The 24,345-nt window shown below is 48.8% G+C and overlaps 1 protein-coding gene and 1 long non-coding RNA gene across 5 annotated transcripts in view; one reads left to right on the top strand and one right to left on the bottom strand.

Moving 5' to 3' along the window:
* Positions 1–13,116, bottom strand: part of TNXB (tenascin XB) — a 161,882-nt gene extending 148,766 nt beyond the window's left edge. For all 4 annotated transcript variants that reach the window (XM_053291372.1, XM_053291373.1, XM_053291374.1 and 1 more), the window contains exon 1: positions 13,014–13,116. The gene's annotated coding sequence lies outside the window, so the exon portion shown is untranslated. The remainder of the gene's footprint in view (positions 1–13,013) is intronic.
* An 8,050-nt stretch (positions 13,117–21,166) lies between these two features.
* Positions 21,167–23,958, top strand: LOC128343143 (uncharacterized). Its single transcript, XR_008315351.1, has 3 exons — positions 21,167–21,457; positions 22,009–22,189; positions 23,783–23,958. It is a non-coding gene; the product is annotated as an uncharacterized LOC128343143 (long non-coding RNA).
* The last annotated feature ends 387 nt before the right edge of the window (positions 23,959–24,345 follow it).

The raw sequence follows: 24,345 nt of genomic DNA, 5'->3' as shown, positions 1-24,345 counted from the left end.
ACATGCAAACTCCATTACATCTTTAAAAATCAGCCCTCTGCCCAATTCCTTTGAAATAATTCTGGCAGCTTCCTTGCCCCCACTGGGCACTACCACCCACCCTACTCTGCTCTGGGCCACCCCTTTCCCCCCAACATGAAGCTATACTTTTGCTGAAACCTCAATTCTTCCCTATGGGAAAAATCCTATACTTCAAAAATTCACCAAAAACCAGCCCTTTGCCCAATTCCTCTGAAATTTGGGTGGTAGTTTCCACCCATTGGGCACTACCACCCCCACCCACTAGCTTCCCCCTGGGGCCATTTTTAAAAATCCAAAATGTTTCGGATTCAGATTTTGCAATTTCGAACAAAGAACAAAATTGGGGTGTTTCGGATTGGCTGATTTCGAACAAAGAACAAAACGGGGGTGTTTCAGATTCAGGCCAAAAACAAAACAGAAAAAAACCCAAAACGCACAACCCTAGTAGAGTGGGAGCCCAGTGAATCTCATGAGGCAGGAAGTTCCAAATTCTATGAGTGGCCAGAGAGAAAGCCCTCTCATGCACCATGGCCAACCAAACTCAGGTCATTACTTCACCACAACCACCACCAAGAATACTGAGAATTGTAGTCTGATGAATGTGCTCCTGACAATTCTGTCAAAGATTCCTCCCCCATGTGCTCCAACTTTACCATTTTGAGCAATGTGTGTAATAGTCATTTGGGTTCACTTCATGTTCATAAGTATTTTTTAGTCCTCGGGTGCAATTCCGTTTGAGATGCTAATTTTGAACAGTGATTTGGTAACCAGTTCAGACACTTGAACGTGTTGAACCAGTTGAGATGTGTGTGTGTGTGTGTGTGTAGAGTGTGTGTGTGTGTGTGTATATATATATATATATATATATATATATATATATATATATATATGTTATATATAGTTCTAGTTATAGTTATATATATAGTTATAAAGGTAAAGTTGTGCCGTTCAGTTGGTGTCGACTCCTGGCAACCACAGAACCATATGATTTTCTTGGTAGAATACAGGAGGGGTTTACCATTGCCATCTCCCACACAGTATGAGATGAGGCATTTCAGCACCTTCCTAGATCACTGCTGCCCGATATAGTTGTTTCCCATAGTCTGGGAAACACACCAGCGGGGATTTGAACCAGCAACCTCTTGCTCCTTAGGCAAGTTACTTCCCCACTGTGCCAGTAGGTGGCTTAGTTATAGTTATAGTTATATAGTTACACACACACAATCAAAACTTTGATTGTAACTCTAAAATGAATGCAATAATAACTCTTTAACACAGAGAACAAATGTTTAATGGATTCTTTTCTTTTCTTTTCTTTTCTCTTTGAAGGATTTGCAGGCAAAAGAACCCAACAACAGCAGGACCAAGGGCAGCTCCCCCATGAAGTGAGATGAGGCAACTACCTCAGGCAGCACCACTAAAGGCCCTTTTAGACCACCCCCACTGCCTCCCTCCACAGCTTCCTCCTCCAGTATGCCTCTGGCAGTCATTCACACAATAGCAGCAAACCACCCAGCCCCGTCGCACCCCTTGGCAGACACTAGTGGTGACGTCACCCCACCCCATTCCTGGCTCACCCCCGTCTCACATGCCCAGGCAGACCCCTCCCTCTTCCTCCTCGTTGCCAGCTTCAGTGGCTGGGGCACACTGCCACTGCTGGCTGTTGGCATATTGTGCCTGCAGGGGGCAGTGTGGAGCGTGCCTTTGGCAGCTGCCTTTTCCTGGCCTCTCCATCACCACTGTGTTGTTCAGCTCTTTCTCTGCCTCTCCTCTGTTGTCTCCCCTCCCCTCCAGCACCAAACATGCCCAGAGAGCTCTCCAGGGCGCTTTCCAGATTAGACCCTACAACGGGGTCACAGCGTATCAGCTCAGTGTGCTCCCACACTTCCTGTGTTGTGACACCGCAGTCCCTACACGGACAGTAGGGTGCCGTTCACATTTCTGATGCTTTTGTTTCAGATTCAATTGCTGCAATATAGTGCTATGACACGGCAATTGCGTCACAAAAAGGTGGTCACTGTCTTTTCCTGTTGTAGGATTTTTGGATTCTGGGGACCGTTGAGAATATGATCCTGCCAAGCCAAAGCATTTTATTATTATTATTACATTTATATCCCGCTCTTCCTCCAAGGAGCCCAGAGTGGTGTACTACATACTTGAGTTTCTCCTCACAACAACCCTGTGAAGTAGCTTAGGCTGAGAGAGAAGTGACTGGCCCAGAGTCACCCAGCAAGTCTCATGGCTAAATGGGGATTTGGACTCAGTTCTCCCTGGTCCTAGTCCAGCACTCTAACCACTACACCACACTGGCTCTCATTTTACTGTGGTTGTTGCAAGTAACCTGGAAAGCTCCCAGCAACTCTCTAGGTTTTCCAGCAGGAGTCTTCCCCAGCACTACCTAGAGATGACGTATTGAACCTGGGGCCTTCTGCACACAAAGCAGATGCTCCACCACTGAGCTACAGCCCCATCCAATGGCTCCATGCAACTTCATTCCCAAGTACACACCGGATGGCAGCCTAATTCTGTGGTGGAGAGAGACAACCTGAGTTTTCAGAGCGCTGCTGAAATGCATGAAACCAAATATAATTGGCTTCTTATACAGTAGTCTGCAGGGACTATCCTCAAATGCCAAACAGATGTCAGATGGCCTGGCACTGAACCACTGAAATGCATTATAGCGTTTTTTAACGCCATATCAACATAACTGTGAAACACGCAAACACATTCCCTACAGCTGACATACAGCAATGGGCTGGAGTCATGATCGCTCAGGGTCAGAGTGCATAGATTGCATGCAGAAGACCATAGATTCAACCCATGGTATCTCCAGGCAAAAAGATCCCAGCCGCCAGAGTTGGAAAAACCACCTGTCAATTAGAGTCAAACTAGACGTTATGTGGAAATTGCTTATGAGTGCCAGCATAGCGTAGTGGTTAGAGTGTTGGACTAGAACCGGGAAGACGCGAGTTCGAATCACCATTCAGCCAGGAAACTCACTGGGTGACTCTGGGCCAGTCACAGCTCTCTCAGCCTAACCTACCTCACATGGTCGTTGTGAGAATACACAGCAGCATGTACACCGCTCTGAGTTCCTTGGAGGAAGAGCGGGATATAAATGTAAAAATAAATAAATTAAATAAAATAAGATAAATTCTAAGAGTGGAACTCCCGGTGCTTTTGATGTCTCAAAAAGCAGTTGTGTGGAGGGGGCAATTTGGATCCAAGCCATGCAAGGGTGTGTGTGTGTGTGTGTGAATCATATAGCTTGTTCACACAAGCGCCAGCAGGCGAGGAGAAATACGCAGCCTGGATAAGAGTGCCAAGTGTGTTCCTGATATTTGGCCGTGTGATTGTGCAGTGGCTATGCGCAGAGAATGATTATGCACAGGGTGGCAGCGGGGTAGGATGAGCATGCCGTACCCCGATTCTGTCCCCAGAGTTTTACCAAGGTAAGAGGAAACACCATCCTACCTAGCTGCTGCCTCACACAGGATGCTTCTCCCTGCCCCCACCTTAAAGTTTGCAGGCACACAACCAAAAATTGGAAGCTCAGCCAGCTCTCCAACCCAGTCTGGATGTTTCTCCCCTGCCAGGGGCCATGTGAACAAGTTTAAAGAGCTGGAGAGGGACATGTAGTCCATCTAAAGGCCATCCAGTCCAACCTTCTGCTCAGTGTAGGAAATCCAGAGCTAGCATAACCCCAACAGGGAGCTGTCCGGCCTCTGCTTGACCAGGGTCTAGCCCTTTGCCCCTACATGGATTCCATTGTTCTCCCCACAAAAGTCACTGTTACTTGTGGAGGAGAGAATTTATGGGCAGAGTATTGGGGGTGTAAGTTTTCCCCCTCCACAACTAAAAGCAGCATTGTTCAGCTCAAGGCTGCAGCATGGGGGCAAAAGGGTCACAGTGGACTTCTGCGAATGTGGCCGAAGATGGTGGGTGGCTCCATTTCTGAGAAGCTTCAGCCAGCGCTGGGTTCCCAGTCTGGCCGCAAACGCATCTCTCTGCTTTTCCAACCAAAGAAAGGGGCTCCCAGCCATGCTACAAAAACAGAGCTGGCCGAAACTGTCTTGCAAATGGGATGTGTGACCCCATTGTCTCACGTGGCCACACCCCCTGGACGTCAGATGCAGGGGGCATGACTAGAGCGCCAGGGGCAGCCCCAGGGGTGTGGCGGTCTGGGTTCTTTGAACCCATTCGCCCAATAGTAGCTACACCCCTGGGCCACATTTGGAGTCCTGTGTACAGTTCTGGTCACCATACCTCAAAAAGGACATTATAGAACTGGAGAAGGTGTGCAGAAGAAGGCAACCAAGATAATCAGGAGCCTGAAGCAACTTCCTTACAAGTTAAGGTTCACCAAGAAATGTAGGACCGACAAAAGGAAGCACAATGCATAATTAACCTATGCAATTCTCTGCCACAAGATGTAGTGACAAAAAGCCACCAGCCTGGATGGCTTTAAGAAGGGCTTAGATAAATTCATGAAGGACAGGTCTATCAAGGGCAACTAGTTGGTGGCTACAGGCCACCTCCAGCCTCAGAGGCAAGATGCCTCTAAATACCATTTTCAGGAGAGTGACAGCAAGACAGAGGGCACACTCTCACCTCTTGCCTCTGGGCTTCTCCGAGGCATCTGGTGGGCCACTATGTGAAGCAGGATGCTGGACTAGATGGTTCTTAGGCCTGAGCCAGCAGGGCTGTTCTTATATTGTGTTCTTAAGGGGAGAGCAACTGTCCTTACTCAACCCCCAGCACAGCATCCCTCCAGTGACTGTTGTTGGTGTGTATATAAATGTTTGTTGTAATCATAGCAGCTGCTTTTTGAGACAGAAAAAAAAAAGTGAAGCATTCCCAGCTCTCCTCTTTGGACATGGTATTCTTGGCAGGAAAATGCCACCGCGACAAACCATTAAACATCCTTTACATTATCTATATATATATATTTCTCCTGGGTGTGCCAGGGAAAAATGTGTCCCGGCAGCCCAGCTGATTGGCTGGGCTGTGGAGGCGCCTGATTGGCTGGCGCACCCAGGAGAGAGGACGGTTGGCTGGTGGCGCGGGCCCGGCCTGGCGGTGATGGGTGGTGGGAGGGGCAAGGAGGAGGACCGGCCGAGGGGCGAGGAAGCGGCAGCGGTGGCGGGCCCCGATACTGTGGCAGGGGGTGGGGGTGGGGGAAGAGGTGGCCGGCCCCAAAGAGGCCGGCCAGCCAGCCCCAAAGACTGGTGGCAGTGGCCGCAGCACTTGGCCTGCTGGCGGCCGCCGCCATGGTGGCAGCACTTGGCCCGCTGGCAGCGGCACTCGGCCTGCTGGCGGCGGGGGGTGGCTCTCGGCGGTCCCGACAGGCGGCAGCACTTGGCCTGCTGGCGGCGGCGGCACTTGGCCCACTGGCAGCCGTGGCGGCGGCACTCGGCCCACTGGCGGTGGCACTCGGCACTCAGCCCCGCTGGAGACTGGTGGGGGGAGAGGTAGCTGGCCCCAAAGAGCGCACAGATGCTCTGTGCGGGGTCGGCTTGTCATCATATATTCTTTTTATGATGCATTCGATTTTTATACTACCTAACAAAAATTTATCTAGGCAGTTTACAAAAACTGTGGTCTCAATCTAGTTGGGGCCCCTGTATAGCTGCTACTTTAACTTTAAAGTAAACCCCCAAACTAGATGACAACGTATTTAATGCCACAACAGCCATAATCATAGCCAGATGGACATGAGCCTGTGGTTATTTGGCAGGGAGAGTGACATACTCTGTACATTCTCAGAGGCACTATCCTCTTTGTGGCAACTTTAACAAACTCCTGACACTGAAAACACATTCCAGGGCATTTTGCTAGCAAGTCGCTGCTCAGCTTAAGCCCTGCTGCTGGAAACTCTCACTATAGCTGACTGTTTTCCTTGGTGGAGCTTTCCTCTTGGAGATAAACTAACGGACACACACACACCCCAGACACATGCTGTGCTTCATTTTTTGTATTTCATTCTGCTCAAGGTTATTTTGCTGCCCTAGGCCAAAAGGGAAAAGGGGGAAAAGAAGAGTTCCATTCCACCTTGTGTCTGCCAAGCAGCATACCAACAGAACAAGAGTTCTCAAACTTGTGTCCTGAGATGATGTTGGACTACAACTCCCATCATCCCCAACCACATTGTGGCTGGGGATGATGAGAGTTGTAGTCCAACAGCATCTGGGGAGACCCATGTTTGAGCATCCCTGCCGTAAGACAGAAGACTTCATTGGATATGTTTTCTCATTTTTAAAATCTGATCGCCTCTTTACTTCCTTCCATTTACAACTATGCCCATACTCAGGGCAACAATTACAGAAGAAGTCTCTCCATGGGGGATATCACCCAGCCCACAAGCTGCTTCTGTGGGCCTCTAGAAGAAACACAGGCAACAGCTCTCTTTCCAAGACCTTTACATAACTGAGAGAGGGGGTGTGTCTGGAATTGCTGCACTCCCTGGGGTTGCTTAATTTGCCACTATAGTTAAACTGGCCCTAATTCTGCTCCATTAAGGAACATCAGGATTCAGCCTTTCCCCCTTTGTTCCGTAGGGTTGCCAGTTTCGAAACTGGCCCCTGCTCCTCTGCTTAGGCCAGCAGCTAGATCTGCAGAACTTAACAGGTGATCATCACACTCATCTGCACACCATGAGAAACTTTGCTTGCTGATTTCTGCACAGCAGGTCTGCAGAGAGCATCTCACACGTCTTATAACTGCTGTGCTGGCTCCTGGTCCATTTTGGGGACCCGTTCAAAGTGCCGGTTTTCATCCTCAGAGCTCTGACTGACTTGGGGCCTAACTCAAAGACTACTTACGTCTGCAGGAACCTATCTGGCTATTCAGGTCTCTTTCTAAGGCTCAGGACCATTGAGCCAGAAGGGGTATCGCAGCTCATCACCCCGTCCTTTCGGGTGGATCTGGAGCTCAGCGATAGGTTTTGCCTTGCATGCAAGAGGTCCCAGGTTCCGTCGCTGGCCTGGAAAGACACCCGCCTTCTCTATCAAACCCCCAGAGAGCTGCTGCGGCCTGACTCAGCCCAGTGCAGTTTCCTGAAAGGATCAAAATGTTTCGTTGATTTCCCTCTCAAAGGGGAGTGGTCCTAGTTTGGCAATGGAGCATCTGCTTTGCAAGCAGAAAGTCAGGGGTCCAACCCCTAGCATCTCCAGGCTAGGGAAATACCCTGTTTTAGGAGAGCTGCTGCCAGCCAGTGTAGACAATACTGGGTTAGATAGACCAAGGGTCTGACTCAGTATTAGGCAGCTTCATGTGTCAAAAGCAAGAATCCTATCTATTTTAAAAAAACCACCACGGATCCACCTCTTCTTTGTAAAGGGCTACAAAGTGGGAAGCATCTGCAACCCTCTGCACACTTACCTGGGATAAAGTGTCATTGAATTTGGTATCGGGGCAGCCCTTCCACGAGGCAAGGTGAGGCGATCACCTTACGCAGCAGTGTATTGGCATATCAGTAGGGCAGCCCCTGTTGCTCCCTGCCTCCTCACTCACCCCCTGCCAGTGCCGCTTGGAAAAAAGGGGAAGCGGCAGCATTTGGCTTCCCTGCGAACTGGGCAAAGGGGCACCTTTCAAACAATAAAGATTCTCATTTGATTGCAGCACAGTATCCCTCCAGCGGCTGTTGCTGGAGGGGTGTTCAGAGTCTCTGTATTTATTTTATTTTATTTATAAATACATAAAATAGTGTTTCTTTTTATATTGAACCCCTTAGGGGGCAGGAAATCCTCTACTTTTTCTTCTTCTTCTTCTGTGCAAACCACTTTGCGAAATTTTGATGGAGAGTGGTATATAAGTCATTGTAGCACCCCCCTGCCTTAGCCACAAAGGTGCCTTGGGCCACCACGGTCAGCGGGGCTTATTCCAAGTAAGCATCCATCAGACGACGTAGGAGGCTGCCTTCTACTGAGACAGACCCTTGGTCCTTCTAGCTCCGTGTGGCCTACACTAACTGGCAGCAGCCCTCCAGGGTTTCAGATGGCTATTGGACAGCCCTGCCTGCTGCCAACAGAAGCCAGGACCTTCTCTATGCAAAGCAAATGCTCTGTCACTCCCCCTAATTTGGCTGCACAAGATCCTCCGGTCTGCCCTCCTGCCTCATTTGGACAGTCAACTAGAGGTGTGCAGGGAACCGCGGAGCTGCGGTCCGGCACTGGGGTGGGGGTTCCTTTAAGGGTGGGGGGAGGGTTTACTTACCCCTCCCGCCGCTTTCCCCCCTCCGGCGCAAGTATTTTCGTCAGTAATTGGGGCGGCAGGATACCTCCCTGCCGCCCCTTCCCCCGCTTGGCTGCAAAAGGCTTCAAGAAGCCTTTTGCGCATGCGCATGTCGCACGCGCGCTTCACGTCTCCGCAACGTGCGCACGCGCAGCCACACACGCATGTGCACGTCATGGAGACACGAAGCGCACGCGCGGCGTGCACACGCGCAAAAAGCTTCTTGAAGCCTTTTGCAGCCAAGCAGGAGAAGGGGCGGCAGGGAGGTATCCTGACGCCCCAATTACTCACGAAAATACGTGCGCCGGAGGGGGGAAAGCGGCGGGAGGGGTAAGTAAACCCTCCCTCCACCCTTAAAGGAACCCCCACCCCAATCTACCCGAACCCCGTACCGCCCATGTCTGGACTGTTCCGGAAGCCTGTAGAATGGCCTCCGGACTGGTCCGGGCATATCACTACAGTCAACGGCTGTCCAAAATGCCTTTAAAACAGGGGAAGCAGCTGTTGCACGCTCTGCAGAAGCAGGTCCTAGTTTCAATCCCCGGCATCTCTAGCCAAAAAGGATCTCAGATACCAGGGCTGGGAAAGGATCCTGCCTAGGAAGCCCCAGAGTGGCTGCCTGTCCAAACAGACAATACTGAGCAACATGGACTAATGGTCCAACACTGCATAAGACAGCTTCCTACACCCACAGAGACAGTGCTGGCCTGTGACGTTTTGCTGCCTTAGTAGGACTGACACAGCCTTCCACAAATTGGCACCCATCTCCAGGAGCTTTACCATAGATTTTCTGCGAGGCTTTACTGCAAGTTCAAGGTTGCAAAACAAAACAAAAAACAAAAAAACAACCACACACACACAAAAAGTTGATTTTTAAAAAAAATTGGGCTGCACTCTAACGCACGATGAAAAACCCGATTTGTGTGTGAAGTGCTCCCAGGTAGCTTGCAGGGACTTCGGAGTAAATCTGGCTGATATGTGAACACACACCCTCCATTCCGGAGGAGATGCAAACTAAAAGCCGGGTGTGGAAAACTTCCTGGTGACTATTGACAGCATTCCCACAGCCACTGGAAGTAATTTCAGTGTCTTGATATGAAGAAAAAGATCAGGAGGCAGGGATCCCAGGAATAGCTTCAGTTCGAGTTGCAACCCTAGCCTGAAGCTGAGCACCAAATGGAACTCCTCCCTCTCCTGTCTCTCCTATTAAAAGTCACACCCCTAATTTTTGCCTTTTTACAAAGCTCGCCCTCTTCCTAATGGGGAAGGAAGGTAGGGGACAAGGAAAAGCAGCCTGGTAGACCTGCCCTAAAAAAAAAAAAAAAAAAAATGCAGTAACCCCACAAGAGGCCTGTGAAGCCAAAAAACTTGCTTGCGACCATCTGATGGGTTTTATGAGTGGGGACTTCCCTCCGACACACCTTAGCCACTGACATAAGAACTGCCTTGCTGAGTCAGACCAAAGACAGAGGCACTCTTACCCCTGGACTTCAGGGCCGAAGTCCAGGGCCTACACACACACACACACACACACACACACACACACACACACACACACCCAATCCTCTTTAGTCTGTCCTGGGTGGTGTGGTCACCTTGCAGAGCATGATGATGCTTAATTTGCAGGGTAGAGGGGGCCTCCAAAGGCCTTTAGGTCCAGGCTCCAGAATGACCTAGGTGCACCTCTCTAGACAAAGGCATGCTTTATTCTACCCCATCACCCAATCCCGTCATACATTCACCCACAGCTCAGTGGCAGAGTACCTGCTTTACAAGCAGGAGGTCCCAGGCTCAATCCATGGCACCACCATCTCCCTTATAGGGCTGGGAAATATGCCTCTGCCAGTCAGTGTAGATGGTACAGAGCAAGATGGACCAATGATCTGCCTCAGTATAAAGCAGCTGCCCTATATGTCATTTCTATTAGCTTGTCACTGTTAGTCAACTTACTCTCAGGAGCAGCTCTGTCTATCTATCTATCTATCTATCTATCTATCTATCTATCTATCTATCTACTTAGCAAATTTTTATTCTGGCCCATACAGAAGTCCCTGGGTGGTTCACAATTTATATATAATGAACAAGGCTAAATTGGCAGCTTGTGGCAGAGTAGTCGGGCCTCATCCTGTCAACACATGCCACTCAGTAATCTAATCAGCCTGAGATGGCAGGAGGTTACAGTAACAGCGTTCCCTTTCCCAGCTCTCTGGCTAAGACTGCTAGATGATGCATTGATGATTCTGGGCCAGTCTGTACGCAAGTACCTTGTGTGAAGTGGGGAGTTGGCCTTTCAGTCCATCTCTGTATACATTAACGATGTATTCTGCAGCCATAGAGTTTTGCTCCACAATCTCTTTCACCCTCATATTACATCATTTGAAACAGAGATTGGATAGGCGTCTGTCAGGAATGCTGTTGCAGATTCCAGGACTGCACAGCACAGCGGGTTGGATTAGAAGACTTCCAAGGTCCCTTCCAAGTCTAAAATTCTATGATTGTATTAGCTGTTTGTGAAGTGGACTTCATCCTCATTCCTTACATTAATTGATTTTATCCGAGTATCTCTCTCTCTCTCTCTCTCTCTCCTTCTCCTCATTTCTCTCTGCCTCCCATAGGAAATAAAGGAAGTTGCCATATCCTGAATCAGACCATGGGTCCATCTAGCTGAGTATTGCCTACACTGGCTGGCAGCGACTCTCCAAGGGTTCCTAGACCTACCTGGAGATGCTGTCAAGGATTGAATCTGGGACCTTCTCCATGCAAAGCAGATTATCTGCCACTGAGCTACGGTCTCATCCTCCTGGGTGATTTCTCTCTCTCACACACTAAGTAAAGTGTGCCGTCATTGGGTCAGTGTCGACTCGTGGAGCCCACAGAGTCCTGTGGTTGTCTTTGGTAGCATACAGGAGGGGTTCACCATTGCCATCTCCCGCGCAGTCTGAGATGATGCTTTCCAGCATCTTTCCTATATCGCTGCTGCCCGATATAGGTGTTTCCCATAGTCTGGGAAACATACCAGCGGGGATTCGAACCGGCAACTTCTTTCATCGCTGCGCCATTAGGTGGCTTTTCTCACACACTAATGACAGCTTTCTCCCCCTTTTGCAAACAGCATGTGTGTGTAGGGAGCTCTAGACCGGGACTGTGGCAAAAGGTACAGATAAAGCTCCCCTGTCCCCTTGGTCATGATTTTTGATCCACAGCGGGGGGGGGGGCAGAATCCTGCTGCTGCTTAACCAACTTGTTTAAGTAACAAACATATGTTCAAAGTAACACTTTGATGCTAAGTGTCTGAGATGAGTGCCCACTTTCTTTCTGCTCCCACAACCAATCTCTCCAGCTCCCTATTCCCAAGGTCTTCTACTCTTTTATCCACTTCTTTAACCATCCATCCGTCCATCCTTATATCTTTAATCTTACCTCTCTCCTTGCCTGTCTTTTAAAATCAATGCCTTTCTATATCAATTTGTCTCCCCACATTCACTCCCCCTCCCTTTTCTACCTTTCTAGTTGATTTAGCATCTACCTCAGCACTTCTTAAACTTGTATCCCCAGATGCTGTTGGACTACAGTTTCCACCACTCCCTGCCACAAGCTCATTCAGCCGTGGTGACAGGGGATGATGGGATTTGTAGTCGAACAACATCAGGGGACCCAAGTTGGAGAACTCTTGATCTACCCATCCAAATACGGTGAATCGATTCTTTCTCCCCTTCACCAGCATCCATCCATGCTCCTCCTCCTCTAGTTACCTCTCTCTTACCTCCATCCTAAATCTTATTCTGCTCAGCCCTAATCTGGAGAACATAAAACTATCCTTGCAACTAACTACACCCAGAGTTTCTGTGATGCAGCATTCTAACAGTGGGCAGCCAAATCTTTCTCTGAAAGCTCACAAGTAAGACAAGAAGATAACAGCTCTCCCCTGCCTTTATCCCCATCATTTGCTGTTTAGAGAGATATACTGCCTCTGGACTTGGAGGTTCCACAACTGCTGTGGCTAATAGCCTTTGCAAGACCTTCCCTCCATGAATTGTCTAACAATTGTTAAAGGCCATCTAAAGTAAGTAGCCATTGCTTCACATCTTGTGGCAGCGAATTCCATATGTTAACTGCGTACTTTGTTAAACAGTAGTTCCTTTTGTCTGTTCTGAACGGGCTGGCTGCCAATCAAGTTCCTTGGGTCACCCTGCTTAATCGGTCTCCCCTACATCCATCCATCTGTGGTCTTCCTCTCACATGCTGCTTCTCTTTCTCTCCAACCACCCTAATTTTATTTCACTCTCCATCTGTCTACCTACCTATCCATCCAGCCATTCACTCACCTACCCAAATAGGTGAGTGAATAGTCCCCAAATAGTCCAGCTAATCTCTACATACCAAACAGCCACTTTTCTTATCTGTTCTCTCCACCTTTTCTACCTCCATCTGCAACCTTTCTTTCATGGCATCGGTTGGAAGCAGATTCTAGTCCACAAAAGCTTAGTTCACAATGAATGCGTCAGTCTATAAGGTGCCACGAAATCCTTTGCTGGTTTTTCACTCTCGTGTATCTCAGCACTGGACATTCTGATAAGGACTTTGTTCCTAGTCTCCTCCATTCTCTAAAAGAATTCTCTCTTCAACCCATGAAGCTCTCCACACAGGAATCCTTGAAAAAGCCCCCACTTTTCCCCCCAAAGCCTGGATGCCTTGCAAGCTAGTAGCCATGCCTCTACCCTCCCCTTGCCCATCTCAGCTCCCAGAGGGCCCCTCCTTACTTTGCAGAAGTTGATGCTCAGGCTGCAGAGGGAAGAGCCTGACTCGTCTGCTGCCTCTCTGCTTCGCTCCCTCGTTCTGTGTGCGTCTCCCCTGCCCTGGAGAGAGGAGGCGAGAGCCTGTTGGCCGCTGGATTTCCTGGCTCAGGACAGCGCTGGGGTGTGAGCAAGCATATGTGCATCACAAACACACACACACACACACACACACACACACACACACACACACACACTCCTTTGCTCCCTGCTCTGGAATCAGAGGCAGTCAGACACAAACGCTACATGAGATCATAATGGGAATCACTGATAACCATCTTGGCACTGAATTACAGATGCCTCCGCAGGCCAGCACACTTGTGCTTTTATCTCCGCTACACTTTTTCCTTTTCGCTCTGTCATACTCTTCGTGCTCTCTGATATTCCGCCCCTATCCAGCCTAGTGTTTGATCACTTCACAGGTCTGGAACCTTCTTTTCCTCTCTTCCCTGCCACTTGTCGCAGCTCCACACCATGACGAAAAGCTGCTCCACATGAACACAGGAACAAGAAGCTGCTTTCTACTGAGTCAGATCCTCCTTGGTCCATCTAGCTCAGAATTGTCTACACCAGGGTTTCTTAACCTTGTACCTCCAGATGTTGTTGGACTACAACTCCCATCATCCCCAGACATGGCCTTTGTGGCTGAGGATGATGGGAGTTGTAGTCCAACACCATCTGGGGGCCCAAGGTTAAGAAACCCTGGTCTACACAGACTGGCAGCGGCTTCTCCAAGGTTGCAGGCAGGAATCTCTCTCAGCTCTATCTTGGAGATGCCAGGGAGGGAACTCTGCTCTTCCCAGAGTGGCCTCAACATCTTACAGCACTCACATGTAGCCTCCCATCCAAATACAAACCAGGTCAGGCCCTGCTTAGCTAAGGGGACAAGTCATGCTGACTGCCACAAGACCAGTGCAAACACCCTCTCTAACAGGTCTCTCACTTCCATGCAGAAGAAGATCCCACACGTGTGCACACCATCATGCAGCGTACATGAATTGGGAAGCCACAACTAAACACATTCCCCTCTGCATCAATGTGATGCAGCAAAACAGACATGTGCACACTCCTCAAACATGACACATGGGCTGGTATGGATGGTACAGTACACCGCCTGATAAGGCATGCCAAGATCGCCCTCTCTGTGATGTCGGCAGAGGGTGTACTGACACATTCTTGTCATGCCCCTTTATTGCATGAGATGTTTAAACAGGTATTTGGGGTGCAGGTAGAAGTGAGTCAGGTGAACATTCCCCTCATGTGCTAAAGGGATGTGCTGAGAGCATGTTGGCAAACTCTCAGAGGAGTGTGCTGAGGCCCTCTCAGAGGTCCAGGCAGGCCTGGCCCACTTCCAGTTTTTGAGGCCCATAGCAATAATAAAATAAAACTAGCTGGGCCGGGCACAGAGCATCCGCACCTCTAGTTCTCCCCCCTCCTTCCCCCTCCCTCTCAGTTTTCCCTCGGGTTTTTTTCCTCATTTTTAACCCCACTGCCCCCGTTTTCATCCCTCTGCCATTTTCTCCCCCCCGCCCACTCAACGCCGTCAGCGGCATTTTCTTTCCCCCGCCCACCTGCTGCCAGCATTTTCTTTTCCCCACTCACCCAACTCTGCTGCTGTTTTCTCCCCCCACTCATCATCTTTCCCCCCTCACCTGTCTGCCAGCGCCACCACTTTCCTCTCCCCTTGCTGGCAGCTCACTTGTGAACTCTCACGAGAGCTGCCACGCATGGGATTAGCGACGGGTACTCCTTAGAGAAATATAGATATAGATATGCTGATACACAGGGGCATAGCTATACTTGAACAAGGTGTGTGGGGGGGGCAAATGTCCCTGGGTCTCTTGGGGGAGAAGGGGCCCACCATCTGAGTGAATTCTTGCTTTTCATTCTTCCCTCCTCTCTGAAGAAGGAGACAGGGAAGTGGGGGAGCAGGGACCCATCTTTCCATTTTGTCCCAGGGCCCACTCCAACCTTGCTATGCCCCTACTGACACCTGAAAACAAAATAAGGCTCCACAAAAAGAGTGAAACAGAATTTGGATATTTATGTGTTCTTTATTGTCTAAATTTGAGGCCCACTTTGAACTTGAGGCCTAAGCCAAATGGCCCTTCTGTCCACCCCCACCCCCACCCCCAATTGGTCTAGGACGTGCTCACAGCATGACCTCTTCTTTACCACACATTCTGGGCTAAATATCCTCTGCCCCAGCTCAATTTTTATTTCCTTTCTGTCATCGGCACCCCACTTTTCCATGATTGCTTAGTTTAGTTGAAGGCTGATTGGAACACCCCCTCTGATTTTCACCATGCCATTCACAGGCGCCAAAACATGGATGTATCAGCAAGGCCTGGGGGTGGTGGGTGGGGGGGCATGAGCTTCATCAATGATTTCAGCCTGAGGACAGGTTACCTTTAATTCTGTTGGAGGTATTATCTTGCTTTTCACAGGAGATGCCACCCCTCTGCTAGTGGCAGTGGTCGCAGCAGTGCATAATGTGCTGCTTCTTTCACTCCTCCTGATCTCCACCCCCCACCCCCAGAATACACCAGGGAACAATGCTATGTCATGACATGGCATCATTTTCCTGGTGCATGCCAAGGGGAAACGAGTCGTTCTCAGTGGAAGCTATTTCCCACTTCTTTAACAAGGTGACTTTGCCTAGGACACCCTCCCATGTGCTATGAATTCGGTTTATATTCTCCTTCCAGCACATGGGTTACGAAGGGAAGTTTTTCTATACTTTTGTGTGGCTACTATCTTGAAACAGCATGGTGGATCAGCAAAAATGCATCCCTGTCAGGGTCGCCTGGGACTCCCTCCCCTGCACAGTGAATTTAGTTTGTATTGGACTATAGATGCAAAAATCATTAGAAGAGGATGGGGATGGGCATGAACCGGTTCGGCAGTCTAGTCACAGAAAGCCAAACTGATTCGAAACACCGGCGGTCGAGCAAATTCAGAAGTGGTGGGGTAGCTTTAAGGCACGGGGAGGGTGTCTTTACCTCCCCCACCACGTTTCCCCCTTCGGCGCTGCTTCCAAAACCTGTCGCAGGTCAGCTGTATACCCTCTTGCCACCCCAGTCAGCGTAATACCAGAAGCGGCCAGCGTGCATGCGCGCATCACACACATGCTGGCTACCTCCAGTATTACGCTGACCAGGGCGGCAAGAGAGTATACAGCCGCCTGGCAACTGCATTTTTGGAAGCAACACCGGCAGGGGAAACGCAGCGGGAGAGGTAAGCACACCCTTCCCGCACCTTAAAGCTACCCCTCCCACCTCCCAGGTGTGCACGGAACTGTTCCGTGCACATCCCTAGAAGGAGAGACAAGAGGTGGCCCTTTCATGAGGCAAGGTGAGGTGGTTGCCTCAGGCAGCAGCTTATGGGGGTACAAGCAGGCTGGTGATGCCCCCCCCCCCACACACACACACTGCTGCCAATAGAGCAGCTCTTCGGGACCAACCTGGCCCTTGCAAGCTTTGCAACGAGAACGTTTCCTCATACTCCTTGCACAGACTGCAAGGAGCATGAAGAGGAGAGTGGAGGCTGCTGGCAACCTGCCCTCCTCCCTATCCCCTGTGCTGTGCCACTTCCCAAGCTTGCAAAGGCCAGTTAGAAAGGGAGCTGGCCCCCACCAGGGTCATGGGACAAGATGAGATCTGGTCTCTCACCTCAGGCACGGCAATATCTTGGGTCACCCCTGGGGAGACACACAAACGTTTGGACACAGAAACATCCAGACATGGTGATCTCAGAAGCCTCCTTCCCTTTGGAAAGTAGCGTCAAGATGAGGGCCAACAGGAGCGAGTCGCCAGGAAATACAACAGCACTTTTGCAGTTGCTGCTGCAGCAGCTGTCCAGAAAGGCACAGCATTTTCCATTCGAATAAAGAGGTCACCGCCACTGCCACCAGCAATAAAAAATACCCCAGCCCATGGAGGGGAGAATTTGAATCAACCCCTTATTGAGCAGAGAAACCCAGTTTGATGAGGACAGAGCTCACAGAGGAGATCTGGAGACATTTGTTTAAGAGCTAAAAAAAAACACCAGTGCTTTTTTTGTGATGGTACACACTTGGTATGCAGTACCGACACCTACCAGAATCTTGCCCCATCTGGGATTGCAGCGGCTGCCACTGCCACCCTGCACAGGGAATGAATTCCTGAGCATGGACTTGGGTGATTCGGAGCTAGGAAACACCCCCAATCTCCAAAAACAGGAATTCACTCCCTCCCCCGGGGATCACAGCGAAAGGGAGGGAGAGCTTTGCATCCTCTGCAAGGCCCTCCCACTTGTGCGATGCCAGGCAGGGAGTCAGTTCCTGAGCATGGCCTCAGATGTTTTTGGAGCTTGGCCACCCTCCTGCCCTGTGCAACGCACAGGGGGCATGGCCAAGCTCCAAAAGCGCTCAGCATCATGGTCGATAACTAGCTCCCCACTCAGGGATCACAGCAGCAGGGAACGAAGGCAAAGCCCTCCCTCTCACTGCGATCCCCAGGAGGGGAGTGAGTTTCCGAGCATGGCCTCGGGTGTTTTTGGAGCTTGGGCCCACACCTTTTGTGTAGCCCCACCCCCTTGCATAGACTCATCCCCATGCATGGTCCCATCCCTGTGTGTGGCCCTGTGCATGGCGGTAAGTACTGGCGGCTGCGGCTTCTTCTTCTTCTTCTTCTTCTTCTTCTTCTTCTTCTTCTTCTTCTTCTTCTTCTTCTTCACAAAAAAGCACTGAAAACAAGTAAAGTTTTTTTAAAAGTTGGAAACTTTGATAGAAAGCCTGCACCCTGTACTAGCTCACTCCTCTGTTAAATGAGCAAAGAGGCACCTTTTAAAAGTGGTGATTCTCTTTATTTAGCAGGGGGAGAGCAACTGGCCCTATCCACCCCCAGCACAGTACTTCCAGTTACTGATGCTGGTGTCTATTTATGTTTCTTTTTAGACTGTGAACCTTCTGGGGACAGGGATCCATTTTACTTATTTATTTATATCAATATAAACCACCCGGGAACATTTTGTTGAAAAGTGGCATATAAATATTGATCTTCACCGTCATGGTGGGAAGAAAGAACAGAGAAAAGACCGAAGAATGGAGTGTCCTCAGAGTACCACTCTACCAATCACTAGAAACTTAGAGCAGAGATACAAGAAATGAGAACAAGGGGGTAGTGATATACTCTTACTCTCTACCTCAACTCCTAATGCCCCTAGTGGTCAATAGGAGTCATTGGAGTTAAGAGTTGATGACTATGTGGAGTCACACCTCCAACACCCCCGCATGCTGAAACCTTCAGCATCAGCAAAGTGTGTCTTCCTCTGTTAGAGGTTGTTGATTTTTACCCACAATAGGTAAAACAGCAGAGCACTAAGGAATGAGCACACACTCCAGTTACAGAGTAGGTAGCAGAGGATGGTTTGGATATTGCAGCTATTTAGAGAAAACACATGGAGATCCTTGTGTGACTAAACACTAAACATTTATTGGTTAAATACACTTAGATAGGAAAGACCTATCTCTAATCTAAAGGACTACATAGTGGATAGGTAAGAGAGAGAGAGAGAGAGATATGTTTCCATCTGCTCTCTAGGAGGAAAGGAAGGATTGTGACTCAGCACAGGAAGTGCTGCAGAGTCAGTTCAGGGGTCATAGAGTAGGGACAGACAGGGAGACCCTGACTCACTGTCTCTACTCCCAATGCCCCTAGTGGTCATTAGGGCAGTTGGTGCAAACGGTCGATGCACTGGAAGTTCATCTCCAACATCCTCATAATTTTCCATGTTTGTCTTCCTCCTGAAGGAGAAAAAGTCACAAACTTCATCATAAGCATGAGGTCATACGGATCAGCCCTATCATTTACACTCTACCTTCCAGCAGACAGGTGTGCACAAGGTGGCTTACATTCAAATACATTTACAACACATTTACTTATTTAACATATTTCTATACCATCTCTGTTAAAATTACAATACATGACAGAAACCAAGAAATTGCCAAGAAATTTAGGACCGACAAAAGGAAGTACTTTTTTACACAACCTATAACCAACCTGTGGAATTTCCTGCCACAAGATGTGGTGAAAGCCAACAGCCTGGATGGCTGGTTTAGAAAAATTCATGGAGGACAGGTCTATCAATGGCTACTAGTCTGAGGGCTATAGGCCACCTCCAGCCTCAGAGGCAGGATGCCCCTACATACCAGTTGCAGGGCAGTAACAGAAGAAGAGAGGGCATGCCCTCACCTCTTGCCTGTGGGCTTCCCAAAAACATCTTATGGTGGGCCACTGTGTGAAACAGGATGCTGGGCCTGATCCAGCAGGTCTTGTCTTATGTAAAGCAATAGCACAATACACGGATGCATACAGAGCAGAATAAAACCAGTTCTAGCAATGCCACTTCAAGAAGACTAGAGTATATTAGGGTTGTGCATTTTGTTTTTTTCTGTTTTGTTTTTGGCCCAAATCCGAAATACCCCTGCCACCCAACCCACTGTTTTGCCCCTCAGGCCCCCTTTCTGCACCGAATCTTCCCCAAAGACATTTCAACTTCAGAAATTCTTTAAAAATCAGCCCTTCTCCCAATTCCTTTGGAATCTGGGTGGCAGCAGGCACCCATTGGGACACTACCACCTGAACCACTCTTCTGCCCCTAAAGCCCCCTTTCTGCCCCCAATCCACCCCAAATAACATCAACATCACACATCAACAACAGCAGAGCTTTGGAAAAAATCAGGCAGATTTCCAAAGGTCATGCACATCCACATCCTCACACCCGAAATGCAACTGATCTACACACAAGAGTGTGAAACAACAACAATGAAATGCACACTGCCCCACTGGCCAATGAGGGTAAAATTTACCCTTAAATTTGCTTAAAAGGAATAAGGAGGCAATTACCAGCAGATCAGCCCATGCTTTCGCTGGCCAATCTGCGGTCTGGAAGGGCTGGAAATTCAAACAGATGTCAAAACTCAAAATGGAGACTGAAGGAGAAAGACTTTCTGCGATTGCAAAATGGAGTTCCAAAACAGCCGAAAAAACAAAACATTTTGTATATGAAACAGGGACGTTTTGTTTTGGCTACAAAATTTTCTGCTTTGAGCATTGGGTGTTTTGTTTTGGCTACAAAACAGCCGAAATGGCCTGTTTTGTTCACAAAACATTTTGTATACGAAACGCACATCCCTAGAGTATATACATATAGAATAAATGTCGTGTCAGACCTATTCAGAGGTACAGAGTTATGGGGACAAGTAGGGAAGCAGTCCCAACACTTTTTCCCCTCTAGGGCCTCAGCAGGGATGCAAAATCCTCTGCTTTCTAGAATATGCTGCTATTGCTATTCCAGCAGTTTGTCACATAACTGAGTGTCAGTTGATTTTCTGACCATTCTTCCTGACTTCTGTGACAAAAGGTATCTTCCATCTTTTGCGGTTGACAATCCAGTCGGCTCTTCTGGGTGAATAATAACATGAGGTTCAAGTTCTGTAGGATTAGAAAACTATCCTCAACTTATTGTGACTCCCCAAAATTGGGGTGACTTATTGTGACCCCCCCCAAATGGGGTGTCGAAGTGGGGTGTGTGGCCGTTGGGGTGGCCATGGCTATGGCGGCTTTCATAGAGAGACTGCCTGCTCTTCTGAATTTGCAATTACAGCACTGGCTATACTGGTGAGGATGGGGCGGGGAAAAGCATGGATGGGCAGCAGGAAAGTGAAATGGAGGTTAGGGGTCTTGTCAGAAGAGTTTTCTTGTTTTCTTGTTTAGTACTGTATACTCTGTTGCTTTCACTATCTTTCCCCTCCTTTTCTTTGTGTTAAGGCATGTTTCTTTTTGTATTCATTCATTCATTCATTTGATTTCTATACCGCCCTTCCAAAAATGGCTCAGGGCGGTTTACACAGAGAAATAATAAACAAATAAGATGGCTCCCTGTGCCCAAAGGGCTCACAATCTAAAAAGACACATAAGACAGACACCAGCAACAATCACTGGAGGTACTATGCTGGGGGTGGATAGGGTCAGTTACTCTCCCCCTGCTAAATAAAGAGAATCGCCACGATAAAAGGTGCCTCTTTGCCAAGTTAGCAGGGGCTAACTTGGATGTCCCCAAGTTAGGACATCCCTTTTTTTGTGCATGGCATTTTCTCCCCCTCCCTCCTTTTTTGACAGTTAACGTCAACTGTCACCAGCTGTCAGTCGTTTTCCTTTTTTGCTCCTCCCCTCACCCTTTACCCCTGTCCTTTTTTTCACTCTACTCCTTGCAAACCTACCATGTTTTTGGCTGTGCCCTGCCAACTGAAAGGAGGAGTCCGGCCTCCGGAACTCCCAGCATGCCCCGTGCAAGTGCATTCTTGTCAGGGGTCTCCTCATGAGTCGCCATGGCGCATAGCCATGCTGACTCACAATTGCCAAAATAGGGTTAGCAGAGCACTCTAACTCAATTTAGTTTAAGGGGAGGGGTACTTTGGGAGGTTTGCTGCCAGGAGCCGCATGTTTCCCACTGCAGCACACAACCTCCCAAAAGCGGGCTGGGCTCCCTTAGCCCACTTTTGAGAGGTTGTTAGAATAGCCTCTATGTGTTCTCTGCTGTTTTTGGTTCTAGAGGGAAAGTCCAGGATCCCACCCACCCCCTCAAAAGACAATCCTACCATGTTTGAGTATGCCTCCCAACATCTCCAAATGTCCCCACCTTTAATGGCAGCTTGTGAAGGCTCTGTGCCTATCCACAAGCGCCGTTAGCAGTCAGCAATATATTAACAGATAGCACATGTACAATGTCTACATCAGGGCTGCACGCCCTCAGCCCTCCAGCAGTTGCTGAACTAGAACTCCCATCATCCTCAGCCACAGGGCCAGTGCTGATGGGAGTTGTAGTCCAGCAACAGCTGGAGGCCCAGTTGCACAGCCCTGATCTACATCGAGTTAGAAAGAAGTTGCTCTCTCTCTCTCCCTCTCCCTCTCCATACTAGAATCTGCAAGCACCTATTGAAATTGATGATGACCCAATAGATTCAGAACATGATGAAGTATATCTTTATACAATTCACTACCAAACTGGGAAATCCATGGCTGCAGGATGTGTTGAGGGTCACTGGACCTCATCTGACTTTAAAAGAGGATGAGACAAATACATGGAGGAGAGGTTTGACAGTAAGTATTAACCAGGATGCTTTCCCGATTACACACTGTTCAGCAATAAAATGCTTCGGGTTGGCAGGATCTTATTTATTTATTAGATAGATAGATAGATAGATAGATAGATAGATAGATAGATAGATATAAGTTTATTCGGTCACTGACCAGCAAACATTTACAATCTATATATTTAATTCTCCTGGGTGTGCCTTTCGAACGTGCGTCCCGGCAGCCCAGCTGATTGGCTGGGCTGCGGGGGCGCCTGATTGGGTAAGGCGCACCCAGGAGAACAGCGGCGGCGGTGGCCATGGCCGCTGGCGGGCCGGCCTGGCAGCGATGGGGAGGACAGGCTGAGGAGCGAGGAGGCGGCAGCGCAGCGGGCCCCGATACTGGGGTGGGGGTTGGCAGGCCTGACAGATGGCGGCGGCTCTCGGCGGCCCCCGCTGGCGGCGCCGGCTCTTGGCGGCCCCGCTGGCGGCGCCGGCTCTCGGCGGCCCCGCTGGCGGCGGCTCTCGGCGGCTCCTCTCGGCAGCCCTGCTGGCGGCGGCGGCTCTCAGCCCGGCGGTGGGCCCGCCCGTGGCGGCATGCCGCCGGAGACTGGGGTGGGGGGAGAGAGGTGGCAGGTCTGGCCCAGCCACGGAGGCGAGGTGGCGGCGGGCCGAGCCGCGGCACTCGGCCCGGCCAGAGACTGGGGCGGTGAGGAGAGAGGTAGCCGACCCCAAAGAGTGCACAGATGCTCTGTGCAGGGGTCGGCTTGTAAACATTATTTCTCTATGTAAACCACTTTGGAAACTTTTGTTGAAAAGCAGTATATAAATATTTCTTATTGTTTTGAAAATGTAAATAGCTTACGCAACCCTCCTACAACAGGAAAATACAGCTTTTTTTGTGTGTGTGACCCATATACAGTGTTTTAGGACCAAAACGCAAGGATAAAATGCATTTTAATATGTTAATCTTTTTATTGGTTTTTATTGTCTTGTAAACCGCCCAGAAAACTCGAGTTTTGGGCGGTATAAAAATGTGATAGATAGATAGATAGATAGATAGATAGATAGATAGATAGATAGATAATTTAATAAATAAATAAATAAATAAATAATCGGAAATGTGAACGTCGCCTTGCTGACAGTGCAGGGACTGCGATATCGAAACATAGGCAGTACGGAAGCACACTTAGTGGACCGTAGTGACACTGTTGTAGTGTGTAATCTGGAAAGCGCACATGACAGCTATATGCAACCTCTGTGTTGAATGATAGAGTACTTCCTCCTCCTCCCCCGCACCCTCTCTATTTCTGCCAGTCATTAAGCTGCTTAATAAGTGCTTTATAATGTGGTGGACGTCTACTTAAGGTTTGACACAATCAAACCTCAAGGCTGATGACATCATCAGCCTCTACTGGCCCCAACTTCCTATCAATTAACTTTTTTCTAAAATACCTTTAACAACAAAAGCCCTTCTAGCTTTTCAATCAGTAGATGACTGCCTATTGCCACCAACTCGTTTGGTGGCGACTCAGCACTGGGCCTTCTCTGTGGCTACCCCAGGGCTTTGGAACGCACTCCCTGCTGAAATAAGAGCATCTCCTTCTCTGTTTGTTTTTAGGAGGACCCTATTTTCCCAGGCCGCCAACTGACATCAATTTTAAATTGTAATGTGTGTTTTTATCTATAATGATTTTTATCTTTTTATGCATTTTAAATGTTTTATATTATGTTAATTCTGTACACCACCCAGAGATATCTATACTAGGCGGTATATAAATGCAATTATTATTATTATTATTATTATTATTATTATTATTATTATTGATGATGATGATATTGCAGGATAAGTGAACAAGCATATGGCAGACAGGCAGAGTAGAGTCTTCCAGAGTTTGCATTGGAGAGAGGGCTGAGGTCTAGGGCAATGATCCTCAGTTTAAGAATAGGGCATTACTAGTACGTCACCATATACATCTGTGAAATGGTGGAGTGTATGAGTCACTGGCAGTTTGAAGGTCTAATTAACAGCATACAATTGCTATCACTGGAACTCACATCAAACAGGCTGGTTCAAGGTCATTGCCAAACTGTTAAAAATCCAAGAAACTCATTTAAACTCCCCCCCCCACCAAAAGCGGCCTTGGTGTTCCCACAGCATTTTGTCTGCTTTCCATTCATGTT

This window comes from Hemicordylus capensis, chromosome 2 (assembly GCF_027244095.1).
Source record: "Hemicordylus capensis ecotype Gifberg chromosome 2, rHemCap1.1.pri, whole genome shotgun sequence".
Lineage (NCBI taxonomy): Eukaryota > Metazoa > Chordata > Lepidosauria > Squamata > Cordylidae > Hemicordylus > Hemicordylus capensis.
This window is presented reverse-complemented; position numbering and strand designations above follow the sequence as displayed.